This window comes from Solanum tuberosum, unplaced genomic scaffold, assembly GCF_000226075.1.
Source record: "Solanum tuberosum cultivar DM 1-3 516 R44 unplaced genomic scaffold, SolTub_3.0 scf00154, whole genome shotgun sequence".
Lineage (NCBI taxonomy): Eukaryota > Viridiplantae > Streptophyta > Magnoliopsida > Solanales > Solanaceae > Solanum > Solanum tuberosum.
The window spans coordinates 1,193,872-1,207,843 of record NW_006239079.1 but is presented as its reverse complement, the minus strand read 5'-3'; the positions used below and the strand labels follow the sequence as shown (position 1 = coordinate 1,207,843).

General features: G+C 29.7%; 1 pseudogene; it reads right to left on the bottom strand.

Annotated features, from left to right (window-relative positions):
- Nucleotides 1-2,183: 2,183 nt before the first annotated feature.
- Nucleotides 2,184-2,826, bottom strand: LOC102589139 (dehydration-responsive element-binding protein 1A-like; annotated as a pseudogene).
- Between the last annotated feature and the right edge of the window lie 11,146 nt (nucleotides 2,827-13,972).

Genomic DNA, 13,972 nt, shown 5'->3' with positions numbered 1-13,972 from the left:
GGGCAGCTTTAAAAGGCTGGTTTGGGTAATTTCTATTACCTTTTCTACCTCTTGGTATTCATGGTAAGATATTTTGTTTCTTGCAAACATTCTGTGTATTTTATTAAATATGTTATTTCCGGTTTTGAGATTTAATTGTAATCCTTGGATTTTCTTTAATAACTCTCCATAGAAAGTTGCTTTTAGGGCATATCCCCTTTGTTCTTCTTCAGTTTCTATTACTGAATTGTCTTCTTCTTTTTGTATTTCTTTATTAATTCAGATTCTTCTGAGATGGTTGAATATTCTTCATATATTTCTTCGTAGAAGTCATCACTTCGTATTGATTTTACGGATTCTAAATCTGAATCAATTTCTAACCTATCAATTTTTGATATTTTTACTTTCTTCTTGTTACATTCGTAACTTTTGTGACCTTCTTCTCCACAATTGTAGCATTTGCATTTTTCTGCTGGTTTTGTTCTTTTAAAGTTATTTTTCTTTCGATATACCGTTTTCTAGGTATATAGTTTTGTTTGGATATATTTTTTCTTTTAATTAAGCTTTTCTTAAGCTTTTTTCTTTTTTTATAGAATTTATCATTGCATCCCCATTGGATTGCTGCATTCGTATCCAAACAATAAATTTGGGTATTTATTCTTTTGGCTTTTCTCTGTATGTTGTGTGCCATACAAAGTTGTCCAAGCCTGTTGTTTAGAAAGGATATTCTTTGTCCAAGAGTATCTCCTTTTTTATTTTATTTTTCATATTCTTCTCTGAAATATTTAGCCCAAAAGACTGGTAATTTTTTATAGTATTTTTTGAGATATGACAGCATTTCTTTACTGCTATCATATATCTTGTAGTAATATTCTTCGAATTCACAAGTATATTCTTGAATATAACTCATTTTGCATATCTGAATTTTTCTAATTGTTCTTTTGCGCCCCCTACGTAATCCAATTGAAAGATAAGTTTGAAAATTGACCTTTGGAATGAGTATATGAATGAAGTCATGGAGATTCTGTTACTAGTGAACTAAGTACCAATAATAACTGATCAAAACTCAACACACGCCTTTGACAGTTAATTATATCATCATTTGCAACTCCAATACATTAACAAAATAAACTTTTCATTTCTCACGCGGGAAATTAAACGCGTGGACCACGTGCATCATTTCCAGCTACAATGTGCTTCCCCTTTTGGAATTTCGACTAGGAATATATTGGATAAGTACCACAATGTTGAGACATGTATGTATCTCCAACGAGTTGTCCCCATTATTATTTTATTCCAAAAAGTGCTACAATTGTCATCTCTAATAATTTGCTATCATCGATAATAATTTCGAGGTAAAATATGGAATTATTTTATTTAAAACTCTTCTATTCGATAATATTTGTTCATTATTAACTTTACATATTTCTTCAGAAATTATAACTAGAAGGTAATTTTATTATATTACCCTTTAAATATAATAAATACAATCTCTTGAAAAATATAATAGAGATATGACTATATAATTAATGATAAGGATAAATTAGGAACTAAGTGTAAAATTATTCATTGATTTCATAAAATGGAAAAGTATTGTTGGATATCCCAAAATAGTATAACGGACAACTATTATTGGATAGAGGGAGTAATAGATTGGAAATTTTGACTCTGATGTAGTAATTCAAGAAGTATTTATACTACTACAAAGAAAAGAAATAATATAAGATATTTTTGGACCAAATTATTAACGAAGAATACTTTTGTCCAATGTTACACAGTTTAGTCTTCTTGAATGCTCCTATATACTACAGCATGTGGGCAGTTAAAAGGAGTACCTGCCCGGATATTGAAAATTCTAGGACAGATGAACATAGGTTTGATAAACTTGCGCATTTATTTCATTCAAAAATACAATCGACTTACAAAATACTCCAGGAATCTACTTTTCACTTGCCTAAGCCAGAAAAACTTTAGACTAGCTGTCATAAAACACACAATAGTCTTGTATACGCACGGTTTAGGCCAATGATTCTCATTTAGCCTGAACCATTTTCTTATGCTACTACGTACAACACACTATTATATAATAGTATATCTACATCATTACAAATTACAATACTTGTACATTAATTCGTACCATATCCAAATATTAAGCACGAAACTAAATATCCTAATTTAAGAAACTTCACTCTTAGCATTAGTCTCATTATACTTATTACTTATATATATATATATAGTACTGTGTCGTCCATTTAGATAGAATAGCTCCATAGAGGCATATCATCAGCTTCCACATGATCTCCCATTTCAGTACATTGAGGTGGAGGTACCATTAATCCTTCCGCCATATTCGTAAGTAATCCCGGCATGCAGAACAGCGCTTCCTCATCCATAAAAAACATATTATCCGGAGTACTAGATTGATCTCCAGTACTAACTACTGATTCTTCTTCCGACTTCAATGGTCGGAAGGATTCGGCGGCCTCAGCGGCCGCCTTTTGAATATCCTTAGTGTCAGAGGAAGCCGGGGTAGGCAACCTCCAAGCAGAGTCAGCGAAATTCAAACATGCAGAACCTCCTCTTAATGCTATAGCCGCCACGTCATGAGCTCTAGCCGCCATTTCAGCAGTTGGATAAGTACCAAGCCAAATCCTTGATTTCTTATTTGGTTCTCTGACTTCACAAACCCATTTTCCAGAATTCCTCATCCTGACTCCCCTGTATACTGGATGTCGAGTTTCACGAAACTTCTTCCTGCCAGCTGGCTTTTCGGGTTATTTGAAGCTAAGATGAGTGATGAATTTTTGTTGAGTTGGTCCATAAAGTATAGTAGTGACTAGTGTTGGATGTTTGTTCATTTAGAGTTTTTTGCTTTCTTTTGGTAGTGAAAATGTTGGATATATATAGGAATTAATTAGAAGAGAGTAGGAAAAGATCATGAAAAGTGTGATGACGCAATATGTATTTTAAGGGACAAAGTGGGTTGATTCTAGAAAAGTAAAATTTCCAAAGTTAAGTGTGGTCCTTTCTGCTTACGTGTCAACTTATTGACCAATCTTTGTCATTTGTAACTACTGGACTTACTTTGTTTAAATCAATTGGATGTTAGTCATTGAACCATACAAAATACTTGTTCTGTTCACTTTCACTTATCAAATTTTGATTTGAATCTTGATATATTTATTTAAAAAATAACGATTAATTTATGACTATACTATCACACTATTTTTATTAATTGATATTTTAGATTATACAAATTGATTTGGGAAATAAGTAATTAATGCATATGACAAAATAGAAAAAAAAAAACTAATTGTCTTTTCTTGATATATTAAAAGTGACAAGAAAAAATGAAATTATATTTTTGAAATAATGAACAAGTAAAATGAAACATGATATTTTTTAGAATATTGCTCCCTCCAGTCCATACTGAGTGATTTAGTAGTCCATTCTAAAAATAATTATACTTCTAAATTTGAAATTATTTTATTTTACACATTTTCATCATTTAATCATTAATGAAAAGTTTTTATAACTACACAAATAAATGTTATGACTCTCTTAAGGTCACAAATTTTATAGTCACACATCTAATATGTTTTAAATCACAATTTTTACGAATCTTTATATTTTAATACTTCGTATCATGTCTATTAAATTGTGTCACATACATCCGAATATTTAAATTTTTTTTATAATAATAAGAAATTCTAACTATCTTAACCTAAGAACAGCTCTTTTCTTTGTGGAAAAATGAAATTGTAGACTAGGGAAAGAAACGAACAAAGTCAAAATAGTACGTACGAAGAGGAGGAAGCAGTATAATAAATACTCCCTCCGTTCACTTTTAATTATCATAATTTCCAGATAAACTGTAAAAACTTTGACTAACATTTGATGTATTTTTTCAACATATTGATATGTAAAATAAATGCAATTTATAATATTTTTCGTATAGTTTTTGAATAACTAATTTTTTTGTTTAAAATATCAAATTATATAATCTAATTTAATTTCAAAAATTAAAAAATTAACTTTTGAAAAACGTAATATAACAATTAAAAGTGAATTGAGAGAGTAACAGTCTAGATAGATAACGATAGCTAAAATTGTGGGAGAAGAGAAGGATATGTAATAGTGGAATGTGAAGGGTGGTTCCTTTTGGAGTTGTAGTGTGTTTGGACTAAATTAATGACAAATCAATTGTATCCTAGGAGACTCCGAATGATAAAAGCTAGAAAATTGACCTTTCAAATAATATGAGCCATCAATATTGTCTTTACTTAAACCTACACAGTACACTCCCATTCATTCACTTGCACCAACACACGGTTTGACAGTAAGTACTATTATCTTTGAAAGAAACGAGTGGAACGACACCGGAAATAAGAATCTTAGATTAGTAGAGTATTACTCAGTTCATCTCATATTAGTTGATCATTATACTAAATATAATTGTTATAGATATTAGTTGATTACCTTACTAAGAGTTTGTTTGACATTACTGTTGAGAGCTCAGAAACACTTATTTTGAGAAAAAAATATTTTTTTAAAAAAAAAAAAGGTGTTTGGCAAACCTGTAAATGTGTTTTTAAATAAAAGCAGAAACAATTTTTTTGATTATTGGAAAGAAACTAAAAAATTTCCGCTTTTAAAAAAAATAGAATCAGAAGTAGAAAATTACTATTTTTTTTCAAGACTAAAATGTCCCTTCCATATACATATATTTACTTATATATCTTTTATTAATTAATTAACATATCTCATATGTTTGGTAAGTTCCATTTAATAATTTTATTTTTTATTTTTATACAATAAATTTTATATTTTATTTTACGTTTAGGTATTATTATTTTATTTCTTATTTTACGTATTATTTTTCAGAATTAAAAACAAGAAGAAGGTAACAATAATATTTTTGTAAGATTAGAAAAAAAAAAAAACAATTAAAGATTTCAACCCTTCAAAAATGTATAATATTGATTGAAAATTTGAATATGAACATTTTAATTTAATAAAAATAAAATTTTAATATTTTTTTTTTGTAATAGATGTTTAAACTGGTTTCACTCTATAAAATAATCTTAATATTAAAAGTACATTAATACTTGTCCTTAATCGTAATTTGACTCTCAAAAGTACATTTTGAAAAAGATTAATCAAAAACAATTTGTTTATAAAAAACAATTTTCAAATGAATTAGCCAAACACAAATTGTTATTTTTTTTTTCAAAACCACTTTTCTGAAAAGCTATTTTAAAAAAGTGCTTCTGAAAATAAGCACTTTTTAGCAGTAATGTCAAACAGTCTCTAAATCAAGAAAACATTAATTATTTCTTTCCTATATTATCCTTGCAATAAATTCTTTTGGAAAGTGTTCACATTTATTTGTACTCCCTCTGCTTCTTTTTATATGTCATCATTTTCTATAAATAGTTGGTTCATAATACTTGTGATTTCATAAAATCAATACATAAATTATTATATTCTTTCCATTATACCCTTGATAGAGTAGTTAATTATTCTTGAAAATATATACTTTGACTAACCTAGGATAATTAATAAGTAATTAATATTCATTGGAGTACTTCATACATTGATTAATTACTCTCTCTCTCTATTCTCTATTCTATAAATTCTTATTTTGAAAAAGAAATCTCAACAAATAAATTAAAAATAAAAGATGGAGAAAAAATCAAAAATAATCTTGAAAGTTGAAGCTTTAACAATTTTTTAAAATTTTTAGATCAATTGGTGAAAAAAATTGGCTCCAAAAATAGACTAAACAATTTAAATAGTCTTTCCAAATGCATTTTAATTTTTGAAATCAAGCATATTCATCATTTATTGAAAAGTTGACTTAAGAAAACATTAAATAAGGGTAGAAGGGTAAAGTTACTTAATTTCTCAATGCAAATGCATGCAAACTAAAAGGTGACATATAAAAAGGAACGGAGAGAGTAAAACTTTCAAGAAGCTTTTTAAGAGGTGAATTACTAAAATCGTCTTCTTATTTGTGATTTCTTAAACATCATGCAAAATAAAAAACAATCATTAATATGGAACGAAGGGAATATACTAGGAAATAGAACCAAGAAAGTGAGACATGTCCTTTTCGAATTTTCCATGTTTGAGTCTTTGAGCTGTTAAAATTTTAAAAGAATATTTTTTCTTAGAAAATAAGTTCTTTAAGATTAAAGAAAACGACTTCTTCAGATAGTAGAAAAAACAAGTTTCATAAATGACATTCAATATTGACATTGTCCTCCTCACTCTGCAACACATCTCATTTTCACTCTATATATCCGAGTCCGGAGCCTAAAGGGCAAACAAATTTGACAAAAAATTCCAAAAGGGCACATCAAAAAAAAATTTAACCAAAAGGGCAAAATCGCTACTGATGTAGCGATTTTGTTTTGACACCGTTACTCCATTAAAAAATCAAAATCGTTGATCTACCAGCATTTTGTCCAAAATTTTTTTTCCTTTTTTTAAAAGAACATCGCTGCCCGTGCAGTGTTTTTGACGATTTTATTTTTTTAAGAAAAATAAAATCGTCGCTATGGCAGCAATTTTATAAAAAAAATATTTTTAAAATTAAAATTAGATTGAAAATCGCTCCACAGGTAGTGATTTTAGTAAAAAAAATTAAATAATCGCTGCCTTGGCAACGATTTTGGTGAATAATGTTTTTTGAAAAAAAATCGCTGCAAAAACGCTTCCAAGGCAGCGAATTTTTTTTAAAAAATATTTAAGTAAAAAGCTGCCAAGGCAGCGATTTTTTAATTTTTTTTTTAAAAGTAAAACGCTGCCAGGGCAGCGGTTTTAAGAAAAAAATATTTTTTTTAATAAAAAAGCTGCCAAGACAGCGATTTTCATGAAAAAATAATTAATTTTTTTTTATGAAAACGCTGCCATAGTAGCGATATTAGCAAGTTGCTCGGGCAACAATTTTAATTTTAACGGAGTAAACGATGTTCATATGTGTCAGAGAGAAATTGCTTTGACAATAGTGATTTTGCTCTTTTGGTTTAAAAAAAATATGATGTGCCTTTCAAAAAATTTGGCAATTTCTTTTGTCCTTTTGGATTCGGACTCCTATATATTCCCCTCCTAGCCTCATCCCCACACTCTTACCCCACCTCCATCCCTACCTTCCAAAATATTTTTTAAAATTATATATCTTTTGTTTATGTACCAAACAAAAGTAAATAAATAAAAACTCAATCCTCAAATAAAAGTACATTTTTTTGGACCGAAGACACCCTAGAATTGACTTTTTATATTTATTTCTTTATGTTTGCTCACTGAAAATAATGACTCCGCAATTTCATATGCCTATGACACTAACTCAAAATGTGACCAGTACAATATTTCAACATGAGTGAGAGACAGAATATGTAGAATATAACTAGCTTAGAATTACTTTCTCCGTCCAACAAAAATTATCCACTATATTAAAAATAATTGTTCAACAATACTTGTCCAATTTAAAAAATCAAGAGATAATTTATCTTTTGTGTCTATTTTACCCTTGTTATTAAATACTCCATCCGGCCCATTTTATATGTCACATTTTTACTTTGCACTTGCATTAAGAAATGATGTAACATTACCTTTCTACCCTTATTTAATGTTTTCTTAAGTCAACTTTATAATGAATGATGAATATATTTTCAAGATTTATTAACTACTCTATCAAGGGTATAATAGGCAAAATATGATAATTTATGCATAAATTTTATAAAATGACAAGTATTGTGGTCCAGTTTAAAATTAATTTTATTAATTACTAAGAATAAAATTGTAGAGTCAAATCTCAATTTAAATAAAAAAGGCATAAATAGCTATATAATGAAGACATTATCTCAAAGAAAGATAAAAAGAGAATCATAAAAAAAATGTAATTTTACCATCAACATTATTTTATAATTTTCTTCATATAATTAGTCACTTAGTTGTGATTTTTTATTATGAAAATGGTAAAAACTACATTCTAAAAATGTCTATAAAAAAGGAAAGAGTTTCTAGTCTCAAGTGTATATAATTCGTGTAGGGCAACTTTCTACTTTTAATTTTTGCCTATTTCTTTTTTCCTTCCTTCCTTTGTTGGAATACGATCACTATATCTTATCTAGAGTACAACTTGGACTAGTTAGGCTACGCCTCCTACTAATAAATAAAACTTTGTAAAAGGTCAGCATCAATAAGTAAGAATCTCCAAAAGCTAATTTTTGTAAGATTGAGAATTAGTACTATACTTTAGTGAATCCACCTATTAGAATCCTTTTTTTAATTAATCTACAGTTTTATGTCCACTAATTGAGCTTTTAAAGTGTATATATACCTCATTTAATAACAAATATTATAGGAAAAAAAGTTAGGACTTAGACATGGAATACATTGTTAATCCATCATTTATATCATATATAGTGATGAGACATATATCATATATAGTGATGAGACAGCATAGCTAATTCCAAGACTATTAATATGACATAACATGTTCTCAACCAAACGACTCCTATAAATTGCTCTATATATTCACCAATAGAAATTAATGTTATGACTTATTTACGGTTACAACTTTTATAGTCGCATAACTAATATGTTTTATAACATAATTTTTTTTATTTTCTTAATACTTAGTATTGTGTCTATTAAAATTGTGTCACATAAATCAGAACCAAGAAAATGTCATAATTAATATTTTATTAATGCTGTCATGTTTATGTAATTATTCTTATAATTTGTCTATTTATGATTTTTACCCCATATATAGAAGAAGGTGAAGTCCGACAGAGCCGTCTCAACAAGTTTGGGATCCTAAAGCCAAACATCATAACAAGGTTTTAGTTTTTTTAGTTGTCAAATACTATAAATTAATAATTATAACATATTCAACGTAATCCTACAAGCCAAGTCTTGAATAGGTAGGATTAATGCAGAGTGCAAACCTTATGAAGTAAGAATGTAAACAATAATAATTTTCAATGAAAAAAATATAATATAAGTTAGATTAATAAAACCTAACTTGAAAATTTTAAAATCTTACATAATGATATCGAAATAGTTGCGCTATTAATTTGATAAGCTGATATAATGATATCATAATAGTATTGATTTGTTGTCATGCTTGAAAATTAAAGAATACATCAAAAAATAAATATGATATTTTTTATAAACACACAACAATAGATTTTGCATAATACAAAAGGTTTTTACCATTTGATAGATTTTAGAATATTCAATAATATTCAATAAAAATAGAAAGGGAAATAAAAAAAAATGAACCTAAGAATAAATATGGGTTCATGTTAATCGCCAATATATAAATAAGTCAAGAAAATAGGTAGCCACATAAGAAAGGTATAACACATAAACATGACTCTTAACTTGACATCAGCGAACAACTATGACCTTTAACTTTGGGTGTATACAAGTAGATACTTAAACTTGAATAAAATTGAACAAATAGACACATTCGTCCTACATGGCACCCTACATGACAATTTTATGTCCTACGTGTATTATGTCATGTAGGTGTAACGACCGGGCTCCGTCATTATAGAAAATCCAACGGGGAAAAATTTTGGGCCTAAATTTTTTTTCGTAGTAACTTGAGATTTTCCAACCTAATCCAGATTGGGATGAAATCGGAGTCTGTGGGGTCTAGGGAAATCTGGTAGCAATTGGGTGATCTAATTATGATTTTGATTATATGAGTAGATAGCTACTGATGTGAGGCCAAAATACATATTTTTAATCATTATTTACCTCACATTTATTATTTATATTTGTTCTTTTTGAGCATGGATTTTATGAATTGTGCTTAATCGTGTATTTTATTTGTAGGATTAAATTGATGGAAAAATAAAGAAGTTTGGAGCTAAAAATAATTAAAGATAAAAGATTATAGAAGAAAATGAAGCAGACAGCTTAATAGATTAAATTAAATATAATCATATTTAATATAAATGAATTGCAGATGAGGAAAGAATTGAAGCTGGAGGAACAAAGTTACCACGTGGCAGCCAGCTAAAGGAGAAATAATTCGCTCTAAACTGAAGGCGGCGGACACTGTTCACGCGCAAGTCAATTCCTTTTCGGATTCGGTTTTCTAATTTGAGTTGGATTCAATTATTTTATTCCGGGTTTTTTATATTTATAAATAGTCCATAAAAATAATTATTGGAGGAGGAGGATGAATGTAGAAAATAACTTTTGATTTAGGGTTTTATCTTTTCTTTTTCTTTTATTTATTTTACATCTTTTCATTGAATGATGTGTTGTAATTGCTCTATATCTATGTGGAGTTAAACTTCTCGTTCTTGGATTATATTTACTTACTATATGATTGTTTAGTAATTTTGATTCAACATGATTTGTTTATTATATTAGTTGTTCTTATATTCTTGTGATTACTATTTTGATGTTTGATCACCATTGAAATAAACATATTGTCTGAATTGAACTCGGGAGAGGAATAAGATGATAGAACTTGGAATATAAAGAGCATGATTTTCTCTTAATAATTAGGGTTAATTTGTATCTAGGATAGGGATATACCTAGAAACCATGTTTAGTCACTATACAAGAAGAAATCGTAATGCTCGATACTTGGTCCAACCTACCCCACTCAACAATGTAGTTATGTTGTCATTTATCGTAGGCGATTAGAGGTCGGGAGACCATGATCATACATTTAACCGTTTGAGCTTAAGTGTGGGGTCGTAGCATGTTCTCTTAGTTTTCATTTATAGTAGCATGTTATCTTAGTTTTCATCAAGGGTCGTCACCCCACACTTAAGCTCAAACGGTTAAATGTAAGATCATGGTCTCCCCACCTCTAATCGTATACGATAAATGACAACTTAACTACATCGTTGAGCGGGGATAGGTTGGACCAAGTACCGAGCATTACGATTTTTTCATGTATAGTGACCAAGCATGGTTTCTAGGTATATCCCTATCCTAGTTACAAATTAACCCTAATTATTAAGAGAAAATCATGCTCCTTATATTTCACGTTCTATCCTCTTATTCCTCTCCCAAGTTCAATTCGGACAATATGTTTATTTCAATGGTGATCAAACATCAAAATAGTAATCACAAGAATATAAGAACAACTAATATGATAAACAAATCATGTTGAATCAAAATCACTAAACAATCATATTGTAAGTAAATATAATCCAAGAACGAGAAGTTTAACTCCACATAGACATAGAGCAAATACAACCCATCATTCAAAGAAAAGATGTAAAATAAATAAAAGAGAAAGAAAAGATAAAATCCTAAATCAAAAGTCATTTTCTACATTCATCCTCCTCCATCAATAATTATTCTTATGGACTATTTATAGATCCTTCTACTTATCCGTTTGTCAATTGAACCCTTAAACACAATTTAACAAACCCCTCTGACCATTGACCATGCTTGTGTGGCATTACGATGTCTGAGTTGGCAAAAGTGTGTAACTACACGCCTTTTAGCGAGTGAGGAGTACTTTTACTAAAAAAAATATTTAAAATTATAAAAGAAATATTTTTTTTAAACCATTAATTAAAAAACCTTTCTTCTTAACCCATTACACCAATTTTCAGTCATCTCCATCCCCTGGGAACTCCTTTTTTTCCCACAATTTATTGCCATCTATTTAGCAGATCTTGGGAACCTCCTTGAGTCCACTAATTCACCGATGAAAGTAGAGAGCGGCGCTGGTGGTGCTCGCCGGACAACACTGATACGCAGTGGAGTGAGAGAGAAAGACGCGACTGGTCAGCGGAGAGGAGAACGAAGTGGGTGAGGGTGCAAGGATCTAATCATGGCGGTGAAAATGGTGATGGTGCTCGGCTAGATCTGGTGGTGCGGTGGCTTAGGTTGTTGATTTTGTGGAGGTTAGAGGAGGAAAGGAAAATGGTGATGATGTGCGGCAAAGATAAAGGTAGGTAAGGGAGAGAATATGAGTGGTTTTGCCGGGAAAAATGGCGACGACAGCGACGACTTTGGCTGTGAAACGGTGGGAATGGGAGAATGTAATGGAGTTTTACTTTACAGAATATAATTAGAATTTTATTATTTTCCTTTTATTAAACAATTTTGATTAATAATTCTAAAAATAATAATGAAATAATTATGACGTGGCATTAATATATCTGATGTGGATATGACATGTCATTTATGTAAAGGAGAGTGAGCTACACACATGGTTAGAGGAGTTTGAAAGGTTCATTTTAATTGAGTTTAAGAGTTCAGTTGACAAATAATTAAGTAGAAGGGTTCACAATACAAATGTATACAAGTATAAGGATCCACCAGACACTTTTACCGAAAAGATAAAATCCTAAATCAAAAGTTATTTTCTACATTTATCCTCCTCCTCCAATAATTATTCTTATGGATTATTTATAGATATAAAAAAAAAAAACTGAATAAAATAATTGAATTCAACTCAAATTAGAAAATCAAATCCAAAAAGGAATTGACTTACGCGTGAACCGTGTCCGCCGCCTTCAGTTTAGAGCGAATTATTTTTCCTTTAGCTGGCTGCCACGTGGTACTTGGTTCCTTCAGCTTCAATTCTTTCCTCAACTGCAATTCACATATATTAAATATTATTATATTCAATTTAATCTATTAAGCTGTTTGATTCTCTTTTATAATTTTTCATTTTTAATTCTTTTTAGCTCCAAACTTTTTTATTTTTTCATCAATTTAATCCTACAAATAAAATACACTATTAAGCACAATTCATAAAATTCATGTTAAAGAAGAACAAATATAAATAATAAATGTGAGGCAAATAATGATTAAAAATATGTATGTTGGCCTCACATCAGTTTCCAAGTTCCGGCATAATTATGGATCGGTTACCACGTTCTGGCATAATCATTGGATCGGGTACCACGTTCTGGTTATGCTAACAGTTTGGGTTTGGTTCTATGAGAGGACCAATGACTTGATATAACCGTGATATTTGAGAATTGTGAAAATGTTTGTTGTTCGTAAATGTTGATGATATTGTATATGTTCGGTGTATGCATGTTATTGTATTGTTGTATTGACTTATGTATGTTGCACTTAGTGGGATAGCCGCGTGATCCTACCATTACATTGTAGTTGTGTACTGATGTTGCACTTGCTCTTTCCTTGTTAAGTACAGGGCATCTTCAGGAGGCTATTGACAGACCTCGCTTAGAAGATCAGTAATTGCCGATCGAATTCAAGGGTGAGCCAGTTCTTCCAGGCTGTCATGAGTTTTCCTTTCGTCTATGTCCACATTTCGGACTTAGACTTTTTTAGTTAGTTATTAGTTCATTAGTTTGGGGTCGTAACCCTTCTTGTTAGACTTATGGATCTTGTTAGATGTTTTGGTACATTGACTTTCAAGTTCTAGGCGTATTTTTCCGCATTGTTTAGTTGTTAGATCATTTGGAAGTTTATGGGAACTTCAATTTTTAGCTATTTAACTTGCTTCCGTAACTTAAATGCCTTAGTATTTTGGTTGAGTTGTTAGTTTGGGTTGTAGTAATGGTTCTCCCACCGGAGGGTTAGTGTGAGTGTCAATCACGATGGTCTGGGTCGTGACAGTAGGACACATGTGCCTACTTGTTCAATCTTATACAAGTTTAAGTGTCTACTTGTGTATATTCAAAGTTGGAGGGCATAGTTATTTGCTGAAGTCAAGTTAATGGTCATGTTTATGTATTATGCCATTAAAAATGATGTTACAATTAACTAAACATTATTCTATTTTTCAATTATTTTGACGACCTTCACATTGAATAAAGTAAACGATTATATATATATATATATTTATATATATTATAAAAGAGAGTTTAGGCCCAAATATAATATATAATATTCAAGATTGGGACTTTTCCCAATCTTGAATATTATATATTATACTTGTGGGACTTTTAAAAGGAAGTTTCTTCAATATTATATTCTACTATATATATCATTTTAATATTTCCAAAAAAGTATTATA